A 12,765-nucleotide genomic window follows, 5' to 3' on the forward strand; every position below is an offset into this window, starting at 1 on the left:
TAATTTTTCCTCATATTTGGACTTTAAATTTTATAATGATTCTTTATGTAATATTATAATCAATATTTTTGTAGATAAATATTAATATACATTTCAGATTATTCTTCCAGGAGATTATATTAGAAGTAAATATTATTGGTTAAAGTATGGTTTTATGTCTATTTTGTATCATGTTTAAAAATGCTGACTTTGCCCTTACTGGTTTGGCTCAGTGGATAGAGCGTCGGCCTGCGGACTGAAGGGTCCCAGGTTCGATTCAGGTCAAGGGCATGTACCTTGGTTGTGGGAACATCCCCAGTAGGGGCATGCAGGAGGCAGCCAATAGATGTTTCTAATTCTCAGGGGGTTGGGGTGCCTTCCCCTGTCACGAACAGAGCAGGGTGGATAGGGAGGTTGTGGCCCCGCCCCCTGTCACACACAGAGCAGCAGGGCGATCAGGGGGTTTGGGTGTGACCCCCGGTCATGCTGATCCTGGTGCCGGGAGGCCTCGAGGCTCTGCTGATCCCAGTGCTGGGAGGCATATTACCCTTTTACTATATAGGATAGAGGCTTGGTGGGGGCGAGCTGGCTTGCCCTAAAGGGTGTCCTGGATCAGGGTGGGGGTCCCCACTGGGGTGCCTGGCCAGCCTGGATGAGGGGCTGAGGGCTGTTTTCAGGCTGGCAGGTGACTGAAGCTCCCAACCGCTCCTTTTTTTCTTTTTTTTTCTTTTTTATTCTGGGCCAGCTCTAGCTCTCAGGCTCGGCTCCAGCAGTTAGGCCTCCGCTGCTGAAAGCAGGTATCTGGTTTGTTTGTGTTCTATAATCGAAACACTGTTTCAACTCCAGCTCTGAGATCCCGGCTGGCTGAAAGCAGGTTTCTGGGGTTTTGTTTAGCTTCTATATTTGTAACAATGTTTCAAACTGCAAACTCAGAGGCCGGCAGCAGCAGGTGGGGAACGTTGGAGTCCTCCATCACTGAAGCAAGCAAACCTCATGTTCGCTTCAAGCTGCCTGGCTGCCGGCTGCCATCATGGCTGGCAGTTAATTTGCATATCGCCCTGTTTAAACAATGGGAAGTGTAGCGGAGGTATGGCTAATTACCATGTTTCTCTTTTATTAGATAGGATTCCTTCTTGGAAGAAGGACAGATTTCAATCTTTTTTACAAGCAGTCAATCAGATGATTTTTGAAATATGTATTTCTATAGCTCTGACTACTAATGCTGCAAAAATAAGTTTCAGTATTTATCACTGAAACTTAAAAAACACACAACTTATTTTGTTTTTCAGCTCAGATAAAAATTGTTCTTGTTTAGAAAGGCTATTAATTGATTATTAATACTTTATTTTATTCAGTCACTCCTTTGTTTATTCAGTCAGTTAATAAATCATGTTTCCCCAGTCTTTCCTTTGTTTCCAGCAGCCACATCCTGTGCTGCTACAGAGGAGACACAATCACTGGTCCTCCCCCTGCACCCCTGGCCCACCAGACTCTTACTCTCCCAGAAGAAAAGAGACATTAACTTAAATTCCACCTCCAGGCCACCTAAGGAAGAAGGTCTCTGAGGAAATTGCCATCACCCTTTGGCTATCAAAAAAATAGCTGCAGGAAATGAAAGTATGTGGCAACCCCATGTTTTCTGGCTTGAACTGTTTACTGACTTTCTCCCAAGAAACTATCAGGGTTAATCCTGTCATTCCTCACTTTCTGATTCTCCTTAGTCATTTGCAGAGGCCCAAGTCACCATCATTCATCAAATGAGCTAGCATTCCCACGCTATGTTGTATGTTCATTAATCTCCTCTAATCTCTTAACTCGAAAACCCTTCAAGTTTCCCCTTTGCAAAGCACCCTCTGTCAACAGCAAATTACTGATAGGCTCTAACTCTGCTCTGAATGTTCCCTTCATTCTCTTCCTCCTGCTGAAACCTGGCTATTCAATGAGCAACATCACTTCCCTACGGTTCTTCTAAGGAATTTTTTGGCCTCTCAAGGACTTCACTACTGATAATGTTTCCTCCTTTTCCTGCACATACTTTCCCAATTATGTCAAGTCATTCTCATTTGCCTTTCTAAAAACAAAAATAAAAATTTGACCTCCACATCCCACCTCATCCCACCCACCCCACCCTAGCGATAGCCCCATCTCTCTACTCCCACCCAAGGCAAAACTTATTGAAAAAGCCTTGTGTAGAAAATATCACTATTTTCTTACCTCCACTCTTTCTTCACAGCACTCAGAGCTCCCAGGCCTACCACTCCACCGCCCAGGCCTACTACGACACTAAGTGTATTTTTTGCAAGGTTGCTAATGACCTACATGTTGTCAAAACTCATAGTTATCTACTTGAAATACATTTTTTCTTTGAATCCCTGGTTTTCCTTCTAACCTCACGTCTGTCTTCTTTGATAGTGGCCCCCTTCAATCTCCAATGTAGACATATTCCAGGGCTTGACCCTGAATCCCTGTTTTGTACATCGACTTTAGTCACTATCCTTATGTGAGCTCATCTAATCCTATGACTTCAAATATTCCCACTGTGTGAGCCATCTCTCCAAAACACCAAATTAATTTTCCCACATGACTGTGTAATATTTACACTTAGATTTTTAACAGACGACTTGTAAAATTTTGCCAAAACATAACTGTCTTTTACCCTCAAACATGCTCCTATTGAATTTGTTTTTAATTTTAATAAACATCATGTGAGTGCCTCAAGTCAGAGCCCAGATATTATTTTTGATTTATGTCTTTCCCTCAGCCTTACAACCAATCAAATAAGGCTATTTTTTTTTTTACTTTTTTAATTAGTTTTTTTTAATTTTATTTTATATTGTTGATTAAGGTATTACATATGTATCCATATCTCCCCATTGCCCCTCAAACCTCCCACTCATTAATTAGTTTTTAGAGAGCGAGGAAGGGAGAGGGAAAAAGGGAGAGAGAGAGAGAGAGAGAGAGAGACATCAATATGAGAGGGAAACGTTGATTGGCTGCTTCCTGCATACCCCCTACCAGAGATTAAGCCCAAAACCCAGGCCTGTGCCCTGACTCGGAATCAAACCAGCAACCTCTTGGTGCGTGGGACAATGCCCAACCAACTGAGACATGTTGGCCAAGGAATTAAATAAGGATTCTTAAATCTACTTTAAAAATATATCCTGAACCCATTCACTTCACAATACTTCAACAGTGTCCACCATGTCTACAGTGTGTGGATTGTGCAATGACAAGGGTGTCTAGCCCGGGGGTAAGTCTGTGTGAAAATTCAGCCTATGCTCTCCTTACTATCTTAGTGTTGGTTGTGACTTTTTGACAGCAGGGATGTATCTTTTTTTTTTATTGGTACAAATACTTTTTTACTTGGCAAGCCTTGAACTGAAAGGATCACCTTTTTCAAAGTGTGCAGTGGAGACAGACTAGCTAACCTCTAATATTACTCTAGTAATAGCCACCATCATCTCTTCCCCAAACAATTGTAACAACCTTCTAATTGTCCTCTTTCTCTCTAATTTTTCCTCAATACAATTGCCCCATATAACAGTATAATACATTTAGCAGACAAAATAAAATTACAAATCAGAACATGATCTTACTGGCTTAAAATCCTTGCAAAATCCTACATAATCTATGTTCTGTTTAATTATACAAGCTTATCTGGTATCACTTTTGAGCTATTGATGCATCATTATACATAACTGTATAAGGAAAAACCTCATTTTCCACATGTGTCTTTCTTTCCTGTGTGACTCCTTACTAGTCCCACAGAACATTGTACTTCTGACACTTCTGGTCACCAAATGTGTGGAGGTTTTTGCACATAACAAGCCAGTCTCTCTAACACCAGCTGGGCATCCTACAATTTAACTCAGTTGTGACATTATCTACCTGGAGATCTCGTCAGATCCCACAAGTTAAGGGCTCAGTCCCACAAGACTGATCCCACCCCACTTTGGTGCCAATCACAAGTCTTAGATCCCCAGGTTACCCAAAACTTCAGTCTGATTTGGCTACAAATCAGAGCTTCCCATAATCTACTCCAAATTACTCTAATTTGCTAGAGTAATTCACAGAACTCAAGGAAAAACTTAGATTTGCCTATTTATTAAAGAACTAGAGGCCTGGTGCACAAATTAGTGCACTGAGGGGGGGGGGACCACGGAAGGTTGGCCAGCTGAGGGGAGGGATCACGGAGATTGGTCGGCAGACCCCAATCTAGTTGTGTAGATGTGCTGAGGTAGCAGCAAGCAAAGACCATAGGCAGGGCTCCCCAAAATGGCCTGAAAACCGCTACACTCTGAGGTGGAAATACAGCTCTACTTCGCTGCCCACTCTCAGGCTGCCTCACTCTCCCCAGGGTGGGGTTGCTGACAGACAGACAGGTTGTCTCTCCTCCTTGGCCAAACATTTTCTCAGGGCTCCAACCCCAAGCATGATAGGTAGCTGACTTCAGCAAATGGTGCAAATTGCCATAGAAGTGCTAGCCAATCAGCGGTTGGGAGCCTGGAAAGGCACTCTGGCTGATGGGGACAGAAGAGTGAGCAGCGGTGGTGCGGTGGCAGAGGTAATATGACTATGGTGCTTACTTTACAGTTAGACTGCTGCCTTGCTCCTTCTGCCCCCTCTGAGCTGCTATTCTGTCTTGATCAGCGTCAGGGTCTCTCTCCTCCTACAGGCTTCCCAAACTCAGATTCTCTGGTGCCCAGAGCCTTAGCTGGCGGGTGGGATGGCAGGAGGTTGGCCGGAGCAGGAGGTTGGCTGTGGGAGTGCACTGACGACAAGGGGACAACTCCTGCATTGAGCATCTTCCCACTGGTAGTCAGTGCATGTCATAGTGACTGGTGGACCGGTCATTCCAGTCATTCCAATCATTCGGTTGTAATGGTTGCTTAGGCTTTTATATAAAGAGATATGAAAATAGATACAGATGAACAGCTAGATAAAGACATATATAGGGTGAGGTTGGGAGGGTTCCAAGTTCAGGAGCTTCTGTCTCTGTTGAATTGAGGTGTGTCACTCTCCCAGTGAGGATATATTTGACACCTGGGAAGCTCTCTCCCTGAGCCCTGTACTATTGGGATTCTTATGGAGTGTCCATCACCTAGGCATGATAGATCATAAACTCCATTTTTAATCCTTCTCCCTTCCAAGAGAATCAGGGGCAGGACTGAAAATTCCAAGTTTCTAATCATGGCTTGTTTTTTCTGGTGACCAGTACCTATCCAGAGCCATCCAGGAGCCCAGACAGAGTTGCGTTATTAGGACAAAAGATACTCTTATCACCCAAGAAGTAATTACAAGTATTTCAGAAGCTCTGTATCAGATACTGGAGCAGAAATCAGTATATATGTGTATATATATATATATATATATATATATATATATATATATATATCCTCCTATCTAATAAAAGAGAAACATGGTAATTAGCCATACCTCCGCTACACTTCCCATTGGCTAATAAGGGTGATATGCAAATTAACTGCCAGCCAAGATGGCAGCCGGCAGCCAGGCAGCTTGAAGCGAACATGAGGCTTGCTTGCTTCAGTGACGGAGGACTCCAACATTCCCCGCATGCCTTGCCGGCCTCTGAGCTTGCAGTTTGAAACATTGTTACAAATATAGAAGCTAAACAAAACCCCAGAAACCTGCTTTCAGCCACCAGGATCTCAGAGCTGGAGTTGAAACAGTGTTTAGATTATAGAACCCAAACAAACCAGATACCTGCTTTCAGCAGCCAAGCCTCAGAGCTAAAGCTGGCCCAGAATAAAAAAAATAAAAATAAAAATAAAATAAAAAAACAGAAAAAAAGGAGCAGTTAGGAGCTTCAGTCACCTGCCAGCCTGAAAATAGCCCTCACCCTCTCACCGAGACTGGCCAGGCACCCCAGTGGGGACCTCCACCCTGAAGGGGTGTGACCAGCTGCAAACAGCCATCAGCCCCTCACCCAGGCTGGCCAGGCACCCCAGTGGGAACCCCCACCCTGATCCAGGACACCATTCAGGCAAACCAGCCGACGCCCACCCATGCGCCAGGCCTCTATCCTATATAGTAAAAGGGTAATATGCCTCCCGGCACTGGGATCAGCATGACAGGGGGCAGCGCCCAAACCCCCTGATAGCCCTGCAGCTCTGTATGTAACAGGGGGCGGGGTCACAACCTCCCTATCCGCCCTGCTCTGTTCATGACAGAAGAAGACGCCCAAACCCCCTGATCAGCCCTGCTCTGTGTGTGACAGGATGTGGCGCCCCAACCCCCCCCCCCCCACGGGCCCTGCTCTGTGTGTGACGGGGTAGAGCCATAACCTCCCCATCGGCCCTTCCCTGAGTGTGACAGTGGCGGTGCTACAACCCCCTGATCTGCCATGCTCTGTGTGTGACAGGGGGTGGTGCCCCAACTCCCCTATCGGCCCTACTCTGTACATGACAGGGGGGAGCTCCTCAACCCCCTGATGGGCCCTGCTCTGTGAGTGACTGGGGGTGGTGCTGCAACCTCCCCATTGACCCTGCCTTGAGTGTGACAGGGGGCAGTGCCCCAACCCCCCTATGGACCCTGCTCTGAGCCCGACCAGGGGCTGCACCTAGGGATTGGGCCTGCCCTCTGCCACCAGGGAGCAGGCCTAAGTCAGCAGGTTGTTATCTCCCAAGGGGTCCCAGACTGCGAGGAGGCACAGGCCGGGCTCCCCCTTCCCCCCCTTGAGTGCACAGATTTTTGTGCACCGGGCCTCTAGTATATATATAAAATTATATATATATATATTTATATTTATATATATATATACATATTTATATATATATACACATATTTATATATATATATATATACACATATTTATATATATATATAATTTTCTCACTTTAAGGAACTTTCTTTTAGCGTTCTCTTTTTCCTTGGACATGTTTCTATCAGATTCTCTTATGGTTGGCTTCTTATTATTTATAGCTTACCATAATGATTATAAATATTCTTAAATTTTACTCTGATGATTCAAATTAAATTGTTCTTATTTCATTATTTCAGTTATTTACTATTAACTAATTTATTGTTACATTAATTTATTGCTTAATCTATATCTCTCTTGTCTAAAATGCAAGTTCTCTGTCTAGCATATTCACTGTCATTTGCCAGTATTTTGAATTGTGCATGGCACATAGTACACTTTTGATAAATACTTGTCCAATGACTTTCTGAATATCTTAAGTGTCTGCTCAGTAAGTCACATAGTAAGTCACTGTGGATTTCATTGTGTCTTTATTGAAGCAAAAACAACTTTATTCTGTAAGACATAGCTAAAGAAAATTTCAATAAAGTCATCTTCTCCCTCAAAACCCATGTCAGTATACACATAAGAATTAGAAACTTTTAAGAGGAACATTCATTTTTAAAGGAAGAAAATGATCAGTTAATAGTTGGCTCTATTTATGATGAAGGCTAGCTGATAGATACAGATTTGAGTCTTACAACTCAATCACCTTCAGAATAGAGACAATAGAGAATAAAGTCCTAAACAAAGAAGAGGAACTAATATAGCAAAACAAAATGATACATTAGAAAGGAAATTTGAAAAGCAGAAAAATTGTATTATCTCATAGTGGAAGAAGAAAATAAAGTATAACTAATTTTATAATTTCTATACGAACAGACATGGCTTTAGCTTACAAAACCTAATTTATCATGTTTCAAGATTTTTTTAAATTAACTACTGAGAGACTTAATTAAGATTAAAAAAGGTATTGGTGTGTGACCTAAATTATCCAGTTTTCTTAAATCCCTGAACTTCTTTTAATAATTGAGATGTTAGTAAAATAATGAATCTGGAATAAAATATATCAAAGAAAATATACGTATTTAGCAAAACCTATTTTAGTGTCTGTCACATTTGATGTAATCCTGATTCACATTTTGTATTTTAATTTTTTTTTACTAAAATAAGAAAAAATGTAATTGCATTTTTCTCCTTACGTTTTAGAAGCTCACAAAAGATTTTGTAATTCACTAATGTATACATTACAGTATATGAGTATTTAAGAGGAATTTAAAGAAATTGTGTTCAAAATCCTGACTCTATTATGTACTGATGGAGTGCCATTGGGAAAATTATAAAAACTGCCTTAAGTCTAAATTCTCTCACTTGCAAATGGATTTATGTTATTTTAGATTCCTGTAAAAATAAGTGATGTAAGATGTCTAAAGCTATTGGAACATTGCCTAGCACCTATAGAAATGCTCAATATACTGATGCTTTTATTTATTTGTAAAACAAACAATTCACAGGTAGAAAGACATTATTTTGTCCACTTAAATACACTCAATGCTGTTTTCAAAACATTTATCTGTATTAGAGACTTTCTACCTCACATACCATTTTAGTATTTTTCTTCCATGGTTATAACAAATAATTACACAGGAAAAAATATATTTCTTTAAAGTCATGAAAATTATCATCTATCTGTAATAATAAAGGCATAATATGCTAGTTAGACCAAACAGCCAGATGACCTTCTGGATGTCATTCCAGATGTCCTTCTGGATGAAGTCGCAGTGGCAGGGGCCAAGGCAGAGGTGGTTAGGGGCGATCAGGCAGGCAGGTGAGTGGTTAGGGGTGATAAGGCAGGCAGAGGGGTTAGAGGCAATCAGGAAGACAGGCAAGTGGTTAGAGGTGATGATGCAGGCAGGCAGAGGGTTAGGGGCAATGAGGCAGGTAGGTGAGTGGTTAGGGGTGATCAGGCATGCAGGCAGAGTGGTTAGGAGCCATTGGTCCTGGATTGCAAGATGGATGTCCGACTGCCAGTTTAGGCCCGATCCCTGGCCTAAACTGGCAGTCAGACATCCCCCTAGGGGTCCCGGATTGTGAGAGGGTACAGGCTGGGCTGAAGGACACCCCCCCACCCCCCCCCACAGGCATTTCATGCACCGGGCCTCTAGTATATAATAAAAGCCTAAGCAACTGTTTAACTGTTCGACTGGTAGGTATGACATGCACTGAACACCAGGGGGCAGACACTCAGGCATGCTCAGGCATGGAAACATGGAACAAAGTGATGTATCTCAGAGGGAAGGGATTTGTGCACCGGTGGGGTCCCTCAGCCTGGCCTGTGGGGTTCAGGCCGAAACAAGCAGTCCAATATCCCCCAAGGGGTCCCGGATTGCAAGAGAGTGCAGGCCAGGCCGAGGGATCCCACTGGTGCACGAATCTGTGTACCAGGCCTCTAGTCATAAATAAATAAATAAGGTGAGAAAAGTTTTACAATAACCTCAAAGTTATATGTCATGGCAGGATCTATTATTTTGTCCTACTTTACTTTGGGCATCTGTCCCTTTCTTGCCCACCTTCCCCATCACCACTTTAATCTTATAGTTTGAATAAGAGCTACCATCTTACATATCCCACCCTAGCCAGCATTTATTAAAAAGGGATCTGTGTGTACTCAAAATGTACCATTTTGATATGTTCTCTAGGAAATTTGAAATGGAAATTAAGAAAGAGAGCTAGTTTTTCTCAATTGATGAGGGAAGAACTACGAATATGGAAGCAAGTGGTAGACACGGCATCCACAGTGTGGACAAAGTTCATCTGCACAGAGGGACGGAGCTTGAGAATGTGAGATAGAAAGCCTGGTCATAGTTTGCTCTTGTTTACACTTGTCCCTCAGGCCAGCTGCTCGTGTGACTTTTGGTGGTTTGTTTCTGTGAACAAATGTACTTCCCTTTTGGCCTAAGTTTGTTCAAGCTGGGTTTCCTTCAATTTAAAACAAAATGTACTGAGATATGTTTATTGTCCAACGTTACTATGTATAATTAACTCATTTGAAGAACAAGCAAAACATAAAACAAAACTTATCTTCACATCATATTATTTATATTTGAGAATTTTGAGGAGAAATTCAAACTTTGGGAAATAGTGAATATCTTTAGAGAGCAAGACATTAATCTTCAGAGATATTTATATCTACTCTTCTTATATTGTTGATTTCTACTTTTAGAAGGAAATATCAGTGATAAGTTTTCCCCTAAGAGTACAGAACTGTTTTGGCTTGATTGGAAGTCATCCTTTTAGCCCCAAAGTGCTCTGTTCTAGCAGCTGCATAAACAAAGGATTTAGTGCTTTATATTGAGGATGCAACTCTTACTGGTGTTTGTATTTTCCTTGGGATCATCCTGTTGGTTGTTCAATTTGCTAGAAACTGTAAGAAGACCACAATATAACAGGATTATTGGTTTTAACAACTGTCAGGTGTTTAAATTTCATCATGAATCACCCTTCCATTTCCACCAGTTAAATATTCTACTAGTTACATATAATCATGATAGAGATTTTCAAAATATAATTTTCCAACAATTTCACAACACAGTAAAATGATTTATTATTTAGAAATGATTTGAAGTTGCTACTATTAAGCATAAAACACTGTTACCAAATGAATTAAAAAGTGAAAAAAATACTACCACTCAAGATTTAAGCAGTAATGTACCATTATTTGCTAGCTATTCTGTTAATAAAGAGAAGTGAGAATAGTGGTTGGTAAAAGAACCATCAGAACATTTGTTGTTGTTTTTTTGTTATTTATACAAATGTGGCATTAGCAGATTTACCCAGAAATGAAGCTGTCTCCATTCCTAATTTTGGATTATGTAAAAAAGAGGGAAAAATATGTGTGTGTTTAAAATAAGCACATATAAAGCTTTAAAGGCAGGGCTTCTCGTAGAATAGACTGAGAAGCTTCCAGCATTGAACACGTTGAATAATGAGCACACACTCTTTGATGGCTATGCCATCCTCTTTGAAGGGGTTCCTGTTACAATCCCTGATGGTCCAGCACCTTTTGCTGGACTCTTTCTCCATCCAGCCTTTACTCGTGCGTTGCCCGGTGATACTTCTTTACCACATGCAGGTTCTGAAGGAATTATCTCTCATACTCCCTGCGTGGACCTGAGCATGAGATGCTAACTCCAAGTATTGATGAACTGAATAGAAAGAGGACTGATTATACTGTAATAAATAAGATGCCTAGAAAAAACCTTAATACAATGTAGTAAGGGGTACTATTTCTCAAGTTTTATAAATTCAGACATCAGAATACACTGTCAGATATGTTTTGCCCAGCCTAAACACCTATCATTACAACATCAGGAGGAACTCTTTCATGTGTATTTATGAAGGGAAAAAAAGTAAGTTTACATAAAATGACTACATTCAAACTTTGAGATGAGGATAACATACATTTTACTATAAATTTCATTAAACCATTTAATAAATAACAATCAATGAGAGCACAATCTGATATAATTTTATATAGAAAGAGCTTCTTATACATAACATTGCATAATTCTTCAGTATGTATTAGTCTATACCTAATTGTATAACACTTTATACTAATAATATAGTTGAAAAAAAAAAGAAATAATTATTCATATATGGTTAAAAGAATTGCCTTTGTATTTGTCCTGGTTCTTTCTAAATTCTATTGACACTGCTTCTGTTGTGGTTCTGGGCTTATCTACCATAGGCAACTACTTTTCATCTGATTAGCCCCATATTACTCTTTGCAGAAAATAACTTGATTTGTTAAGAAGGCATTATTCTATACAGTCAGTCTAATATCTGTGTTCTTTTTTTTAAAATATATTTTATTGATTTTTTACAGAGAGGAAGGGAGAGAGATAGAGAGTTAGAAACATCGATGTGAGAGAAACATCGATCAGCTGCCTCCTGCATATACCCCACTGGGGATGTGTCCGCAACCAAGGTACATGCCCTTGACCAGAATCGAACCTGGGACCCTTCAGTCTGCAGGCCGACGGTCTATCCACTGAGCCAAACTGGTTAGGGATAATATCTGTATTCTTGTGTAATATTTCAAGAATGGCTTCTCTTCCTAGCTTTCATGACCTTGAAGTCCTCAGTCTCCTGTGTGTTACTTATTGATATGAGGCATTCTATACAAATTTGTGGTATAAACATATGAAAGATCGTTATAATAGAAGTAGCAACTTTCAAATAAAATCCAACCTAAAGAACTAACCCCTTCCTCAAATACATGGAATAGACCTATTTTGAAACTCCCAGTGTGCCCTTGATAAGAAAGCAGTTCAGTGGTCAAGACATTGAACAATATTTTGGTGGCTGCATCAGAAATAAAAGCATCTGCACTTTGAAGTGCTTTTAAAAATTTACTTCACAAGATTTTTAAAATTGAATTAGTGTATATAAAACATTACATAAGCAGTGAATGACCAAGAAATCAAAAGCATAATTTGCCATAGATTAAATCTATTCCTATATTATTTTAGGTTGAGAGATGACCCTTAGTTCTGGCTGCTAAAATCAAGTTTTGTAATCCCCTCCTTTCCCTTCCCACCTTCCACGAAACTGAAATAAATTAACTAGAATGAAGGTATGCCTCTGATTATCTTGAGGGTAAAAGCAGAAATCTCCAGAACACTTTTAGGCTGCCTAGTGACACCTTCAGCATTTTTAAACTGATTTGTTGGTAGGGTTTGTATCTAACTACTTTACATGATGTACAGTAGAGCACTTCTTAGTGCAATATTACACACGGAGATTTATTTGGACAGTAACATACACAGTTCCATCTGCAATCATTTATTTCAGCCTGCACATGTTTCAATGTTTGCAGAACTATCCCCCAACTATTATCATATAATTTCATGATTGATTCTTTGATAACTTCTCTCTAAAATCCTGAAAGAGAAAATGAGGTAGGATTGACTTCTCTATAGTTTCCCATCCAAACATGTTTATACTGTTGGGAAAAAACACAATAG

This window comes from Myotis myotis, unplaced genomic scaffold (genome assembly GCF_014108235.1).
Source record: "Myotis myotis isolate mMyoMyo1 unplaced genomic scaffold, mMyoMyo1.p scaffold_m19_p_2, whole genome shotgun sequence".
Lineage (NCBI taxonomy): Eukaryota > Metazoa > Chordata > Mammalia > Chiroptera > Vespertilionidae > Myotis > Myotis myotis.